Source organism: Pygoscelis adeliae, unplaced genomic scaffold (genome assembly GCF_000699105.1).
Source record: "Pygoscelis adeliae isolate BGI_AS28 unplaced genomic scaffold, ASM69910v1 Scaffold90, whole genome shotgun sequence".
Classification (NCBI taxonomy): Eukaryota; Metazoa; Chordata; class Aves; order Sphenisciformes; family Spheniscidae; genus Pygoscelis; species Pygoscelis adeliae.
Window position 1 is genome coordinate 673,283 of NW_008824000.1, and position 7,955 is coordinate 681,237.

Below are 7,955 nucleotides of genomic sequence, written 5' to 3' on the forward strand. Positions count from 1 at the left end.
TCACTTGTTTTGTGTATTATTATTATTATATTATTATTATAATTTTATTTCCATTATTAAACTGGTTTTATCTCAACCCACGAGTTTTTCTCGCTTGTGCTCTTCCAATTCTCTCCCCCATCCCACCCAGGGGGGCGGGAAGTGAGCGAGCAGCTGCGTGGTGCTCAGTTGCCGACTGAGGTTAAACCACGACAATCAGCAGTCTTTACCTTTCCCAGATGGGTAAGGAAAAATATATAGACCCCCTTAGGCAGGATCCAGGGAGCAAATGTTGAAAATTTGAATAATTTCAATATAGTTACACTTTCTCTTTTAAAACTCCAAGCCTTTTTCACACGTTGCCTTCTTTATACAGTGGATACTGAAGAGGAAAAGAAAAAATAGGAGTCCTTCTACCTGTTTGTTTCACTGTTTTGCATTGTTTTTTCAGTGTTTTCTGCACTGAACTACAGGCTTTTATCAGTGTTGACTATGATAACACCTTGTCTAAATTCCTCGTTCAAGACAATTTTCAGAAGTGACGTTTGCAGAAGTTGCAATTCTTGCTTATCAGTCTTCATGTTAATCTGGTCTTTATTAAAAAAGAAAACTAAAACAGAGGGCACAGTTGTTGAGTAGTTTATAAAGTGATACAAGGTGACTTATCTATATTAATTCTACATGTTCCTAAAAAATGCCTGGAACACTTATCTGAATATATCGTGCAGAATATAAGAATTACAGTTTCATATATTTCATAATGGAATATATCTCATAATAAAAGCATCTTTTCAAAGCTATAGATACTTTTTAATACTCCCATTGTAAAAGCCAAACAAACATAACAACAACAAAAAAATTATTGAACCACTAACGTAACCTTGTGTATTTGAAAATTTTAAGCATATCAGTTGTGTGTTTATTTTGGAAGACTGAGTTTATGGTGCCTAAACCATAGAAGGTTTTAGGACTTTCAAACACATAAGTGCATGCTCCTCCATCCAGCTCTCCTTCTTTCTTCTCCCCTTTTGGCATTTTTAAAAAAAAAATTATTAAAAAATCTATAATATTTTGTAACAAATCTTACCTGTGCATGTACTTACAAAGAAGTATAATCACTGCAGAAAGTCAAAATCCTCCAGCAAAACCACCAAATCCCAGCACCAATGCCTCTGCCTCTGAACTGTAAGAAAAGTAGAACATTTCTCCCAAAAGTACTTAAATCTTCTTGGGGGGAGGGAAAAAAAAAAGAAAAAGAAAAAGAGAAAGGTATAGAAAGAAATTGACAAATATATCGGGCTGGCACATTCAAGTGTATAAGTAGGCTGAATACATTCAACCTACTTCCTTTCTAAAATTATAGCTTTTATAAAAGGACTTCATACACAAAAGTGTATCTTTATCATGTAAGTTAGATATTTAAATTAAAAATGTAGACATAAAATAAGTTAAGACTTGGGTTCTACAAACATTGTTTCCATACACAGACATTGTTGTTCTACAAGCAGTTATTTTCTACAGGATTTATCTCTGAGCAAAGAGTTAAAGAGAAAGGACTCTAAATATTTATGAAGTACTGAAATCAGTTGTCTCTTGTTCCTTTTGCCTTAATTTCATTTTGTTTGTTTTCAGAAATATTGGATTTCCAGATGTCTGGCTTCTGCTGCTTAATTTTTCTTTATTAGAAAAGTTTTAATTAAGATTTATAAAAACATATTCTGGAGAATGAGACATGAATACATTCAGTGAGAAGAAAGCGATTTGCTTTAAATATGGTATAAATATCAACTTCTGTCAGTTACAGTGGTTACTTAAATTAAGCTTAATATGTAACTTTCATTAAATCCTTGCGAGAGAATCTATAAACTAGAGTTTATACACAGGAGATTAAAGACAGGCTTCTCAATTTGCTAGCTCTTAATTTCATAGGAGTGCTTGTGTTTTGTTCATTACTGTATTACTGAATGAAGTTTAAAACCTACTGAGACAAGCTTTTAGCTGCCATTATATTTGATTCTTTGCTTGATGAGGTCATATCTGATCAGCTAATATGCCGTTTCTTAGCTCTGCCAATTTAAATGTAGTACATGCTGATTGTGATACCTTTGACATGCTCGGCAGACAAGGATGCAAACATTTCATAGAACTGTTTCTGTCTCACGGTTCCCACCTCACACTGAAAGAATCTCAGTGCTATTCCTATTAAAAATCAGTTGGAATTAATGTCAGTATGGTTGGTTTGAGCGTCAAAGAGTAAAAATCTGGAACGCACATCTGAGAACATGAGATTCCCAAATGTTTTTACTTTTTCTGTGGCTTGTTTTCTACAAGAGACCAGGTACTAAGATGGAAATCTATGAGAATTGGTGTAAAACATAGTATTTTAATATTTGTTCTCTAATTATGCATTGTTTATAAAATTAAGCCTTTAAAACAGAAAAACATGGGGAAATTTTTGGTGTGGAAAGGTTTTTTCACCAGTCTGAGGGTTTTTCTAGGATTTCATAACTCTGTTTTTAATCTTAATGAATTCTATTAGACTTGCAACTGCAATATCATATCATATTTAATGCTTTTTCTGTACAATGGTGTAGTTCCACCCCTTACCTTCATTGCCAAAATAAATAGATTTTAAGGTTAGTACAGGAATATTAAATCAATCTAGGTATATGCAAGATCAAAATGGAGTAGATAAATCTGTGTTATCAAAATGGAGTAGATAAATCTGTGTTATCCATGATGATTATCTGTTTGTTATTCTGCCTTCCAATTTGACAACTTCATCTTCTTCACTTTTGTGTGTGTATATATATATAATTATACATGTATAGTATGCACAGACACATATAGATCCATTATATTAAAATTTTTATATTGGAAAGGAACAATGTTAGAAACTTTTTGCAGAGTAACTACATTCACATAAAAATGTTATCATTCCTGTTAAAAAAATATATGGTAGAAAGCAGCAAATGCAGTTTTTCCTTGGAATTTCATACTTGTTTTCAACAAGTGAAACAATGTGTTAGTATGCAATCTGGCCCTTTCCACCACTTCCAAATACTGGCATAATATTTCTGGTGGTTGTTTGTTTTTTTTTGTTTTTTGTTTTTTTTTTAATGTTTTGTGTATGTGCCTGCACCCAGTGATTTATTATCTAACTTGCAATCTTCAAGAAATTTTCTTATCAAGAAAGAAACATTAGAAGATGCACTCAAAACACTTAACAGAGAATTTTAAAATCTAAAATAATTAAATGTCATATAAGAAAAGAAAGAACAAAGGTACATTGTCTTAAAGCCAAGGACCATTTGTCTGAGAAAACAACTTGGCAAAAATAGTTATAATTTGTCCCCATCTCTCTTTCTTACACGTGAGGTTTTTTTCCATCCATGGTAAGAGAAAATGGCAGACCATTAATTCTTTAAATTGGAGCCAAGCTGCAATGCCCCTAATGATATTGAATCATGACGTATGTCATAAATAGTCCCATAAAATCCCATAGTGCCATGAAGGCACCTGAATACTTGGTGAATGGAAAAGACTTTAGTGTTGGGAAGACAAGCAGGCTCACACAGTTTATAGGACATATTAAATAATTTACTTGTTTGTGTCCATTTTTGCACAGATTATCATTAAGCAGATTTTTTTTTTGTTTGATCCATTGCCTTCTATCCTATTAAGCTTGCAGAAAGTGTTAGAGAAAAATGTATTTATAACTCTTTTTTTTTTTTTTTTTTTTTTTTTTGTAACTTGGAAACACATGGTGATCATTCGTTAAGGTCTTTTGCAGATAAAGGAGCTAAACCTTAACTTTGTCTTTTGATAAAAACCTTCTTTGAGAAGCTTTCTATTCTGAAATGAAGAATACAGAGAAGGGAAAAATTATTGCAACAGCATGGTGTTTGTATATTTGGGCCTGCTGATGCTTGAACTCAGTACAAAATAATATCTGATCTAGTGGCACCTCCCAGAATTTCTAGTTGTAGAACGACAGGAGCCCAAAAATACGTCTCCTATCACAGAGAGAGAAGGACTTTATATGATTAGAGATGAAGGGATTAAAATATTTTTTCTGTCTTGCGTATCATTACATCCTTCTGAACTCAGCTGTCCAGCTCTAGATTTCACAGCCCATACTCAGTTTCTTAGCCATTCACACCAGGAATTTAGCCAGAGCTTGCCTAACATCCCTTGCTTAAATACGTAGATTCATCTTCTAGAGAAGGAAAATCTTCTGTCTAGCACTATGGTGATTATATGAGAAAATATTCAGTGATAGTTTCTTTTAAAAATGCAACACTTTCATTGCACTATGTCATGCTATGATTTTGAAATGTTTTCTGCATTTTATCTATGCTCTTGGAAACCAAGACAAGGTATGGGCACACTAGAGTTTCACTTTGGTAAAGAATTGGGGTTCAAAAAGGAATTTTATCCAGATTTGAGAACTGAGGAGTATTCCCTAATGTTGACCTATTTATAATACTTCATGGTTCATGGAGCTCCTTGCTCCTTCCCTAGGTTCTTTGTCTCTAAGTGTCTGACACTTTTGTCTCTGTAAACCAATTAACTTAGCTTACAATAGAATATAGAGGATCAGAGAAAGTGCATAGTGTTTTTGTTCCCTATGGGTACAAAAAAGCAGAAGGTATTTGTGATCTAGCCCATCTGTAACCAGAAATTTGTGAAACTTTCATGTTATTCTTGTAAATGTATTTATTGTTTAAATAGAAGTAATTATTTTTCTTCTCCTGCTGGAAGCTTCAAATTGAGCCAAACGCCTTTAGCATTCTTCTAGCACATTTTAGAATAGTGCACGTATGTTCAGTTGTTTTTATAGAAGAGATGGCAGGTAGTAACAGTCAGTTGCTTAAATATGTAGATTCAGCTTCTAGAGAAAGAAAGCCTATCTAGCAGTATGTTGATTAAATGAGCAAATATTCAATGAAAGCTGTTTTTAAAAATGCAGCATGTTTATTCCACTGTATCATGCTATGATGTTGAAGTGGTTTTTTCCGTTGTTTGGTTGACATTCTGTTGTCTCTAGAACTGTAAAAGTGATCACAATGGACCTTTCCTTTCTACTGAGTTTTGTGGAAATCACACTTGAATACAAGAGGACAGAATGCTTCAATGAGTTATGCAAAATATGCTATACAGCTGAATATGTTTTTTCCTCACTGCAGGGATAATTAGTGGACTAAAAACATTCTACGTTTAATAACGAATAAGTTAGATTCTATAGAAGGACCTAAATGCTTTACATAGCTCTGAGAAAGACCTGCAAATGCTTCCCTGCTGAGCCTGGAGCATTTCCCCAGCTCTGCTTTGACTTCAAGCTGGGAGAAAAGCTGTGTTTTCATTAAGAGCTCTTCTCATACCTGCTTTAAAACAAACGTTTTAAGTAATGTATGCAAAAATTTACAATTTCAGTAGGAATGTCACCCATCCCACAAAAATACCTTATTCCTACCTCTTCAGAGTTCATTCTTTTTCAATATAAACCGAATCACTTGCTCAGTTCAAACTTTTAATACTTTGGACATGAAGTATTTTGTGAAGTAACTGCTAAAACCTACCTGCTAAGCTTGAGCAACATCAGCAACACCTGTGCAGACTGTCCATTGGAAAAGACAGGATGGATCTGGTTTGAAATTTTAGAGCAGACACCCAATCATAGGTAAATAATTGAAAGACTTGCAATCTTGACAGGAGGAAAGTATAAAGTCTCTTGGAGAGACAGGTAACTTTAAAGGTCAGTCTTAGTCATTATCAGGTGAGCACTGATTTTATTGAATCCATTGGTTTTAGGATTTTATCTTAATTAAGGTGCCTAATTCTCCCCATATATCGTATAAAGTGACGACAGTGAAATGGTAGCTGAGCATGTCTGACTTTTTCTTACCTCTCTTCTTAACTTCTCAAGAGAGACATTTAAACTGTGTTAAAATCCACAGGATCTTTAAATTTATTTAAGCAAAACTAAGATTTTATTGGTTAGATAAGCATTTTTTTTCTTTTTTTAGTCTTTCCTTTCCTTGATTTTATAAGGTTTACCTTTTTGAATATTTTTAGGTTTGATACCTTTCAGCATAGGGACATTTTGCCTTTTGAAGGTTTTTGTTGATTTTAATAAGGAAGTCTTCTGTGCTTAAAACTTGTATTTTTTTCCACATTGCAGTTATATAAGAGATATGACCTCCTAATTTTCATTACTTATCTAGTTCATATCCATCAATTGCCTTGACTACAAAGCTGCTTCTGATATTACTTCCTACTTCTCTTCAGTTTATCAAAGGAATAAACTGCCCAATTTCTTGTCTATTTAAGATATGCATAAAAAGCTTAAAAAAAAAAAGCAGCTGTTAGAATTTTTATTTAATTCTTCTGGTATGAATTAAAATTATTAACTTCCATGTTTATTTCCCAGTATATACTACCAGTAATGTTGCCCCAGAGTTTTTTCCTTTATGTATCCACTGCCTATGTGAAAATTGGTTCTTCTATTCTTTTTTGTGTCTTTGGAAAGCAAATTTGATATGTCATAGACAAGAACTACTTTTCTTCAGGACAGTTAGTTTTCTTCAGCTTTGTTACAGTTCCTACGGTTCAATAACAGCAAATTTCACAATCAGGGCTTTTTTAGCCCACTGTGCAAATTTGACTTTGCAGATCATTTTCACTTCTCCAAAGTTGGTAAAAGTCATTGTTTCTTGTCCAAAAGTCTTCAAATACTTACTAGATTGCATAAAACTTCAAAGTCTCTCTAGACAGACAGCCTCAAAGATGTAAAGGTTACTATCTCCCATGATAGTTTCCCAGTAAACATAAGTCATTTTTAAAAGACTGCAGAAATTACAGTTCAGACTCTCTGGGGGCTTTTCTGGCAAGGGAAATGATGATTTGGGTTTTTTTCCATAGTCTTGATTATTTAAAATACTACTGAAATCAGCCATATCTCTTCAGGTTTCTTCAACTGAAAGACCCAATTTAACTAGTTTTAAATTAAATCTCTTGAGAATTATATTCTCTCCTTCCATCCTTACCATTCATTTAAGATATGTCCCATCTGTAATTTTACCTTCATAGCAAATGGAGACAAAAATTATTCCCTTCACAGGAAATTAAATTTCATGTCTTTGGAAGACTTTACAGACCATAAGAGATCCTGGACTAATATTAAAAAAAAAAACCACAAACTCCTTCCCTTGCCCTCCTGTTTATTTCTGTTGCAGAAAGAATGTTGGCACTTTGAATGCTATATAACTGTGGGCTATTAAAAAACTACAGGTAAATTTCCCATGTCTTCCATCACAGCTTGTCTGTTTCTTTGTTTTACTTTACTCTTCCCTCTTCCTTCTTCATTCTTTTCTGTTCATTATTTAGGCTACTTCATTAATTCTAAAGACTAAATTACTTTTAAATTTTTCTTTTTTTTTGTTAAAGTGATTGATATTAGTTGTTATGCATTCCATATGGAAAGTGCAAATGGTTCCAAAATGAACAGAAATTTTATACATATATAGGTATGACAATTTACTCGTACATAACAGATAAAAAGATTAAGGTAAAGGCCCTGTGTAACTGTCAGCTCCTGCTTCTCTCAGGCATTCATTACAGACAACCGAGAAGGTAATGACTGGAAGCTTCTGTAGAAGTAAAGAACTGTTATTTAGCTGATTAGTTTGTCATTTTCCTTTGAATTGGTTAAATTTCTGCCATGGAAGAGTTTGTTGTCATGCATGTAAAAACAAAAGGGTTATGTGTATGGAATGGTGGATAGACTGACTGCAAGGGATGGTTCTCATCACTGGGATATCAAAATTTCCTTTCTGATCTCTTTTGCTCTGTTATGTATTGACTTCATCCTGTTTACTTAGCAAAAACTATATCCCAGCCGAAACCAGGACAGGCAATAAGGGATAGATGCAAATGTAGGAGTACAGAAATACAGGAATCACATTTTCTACAGA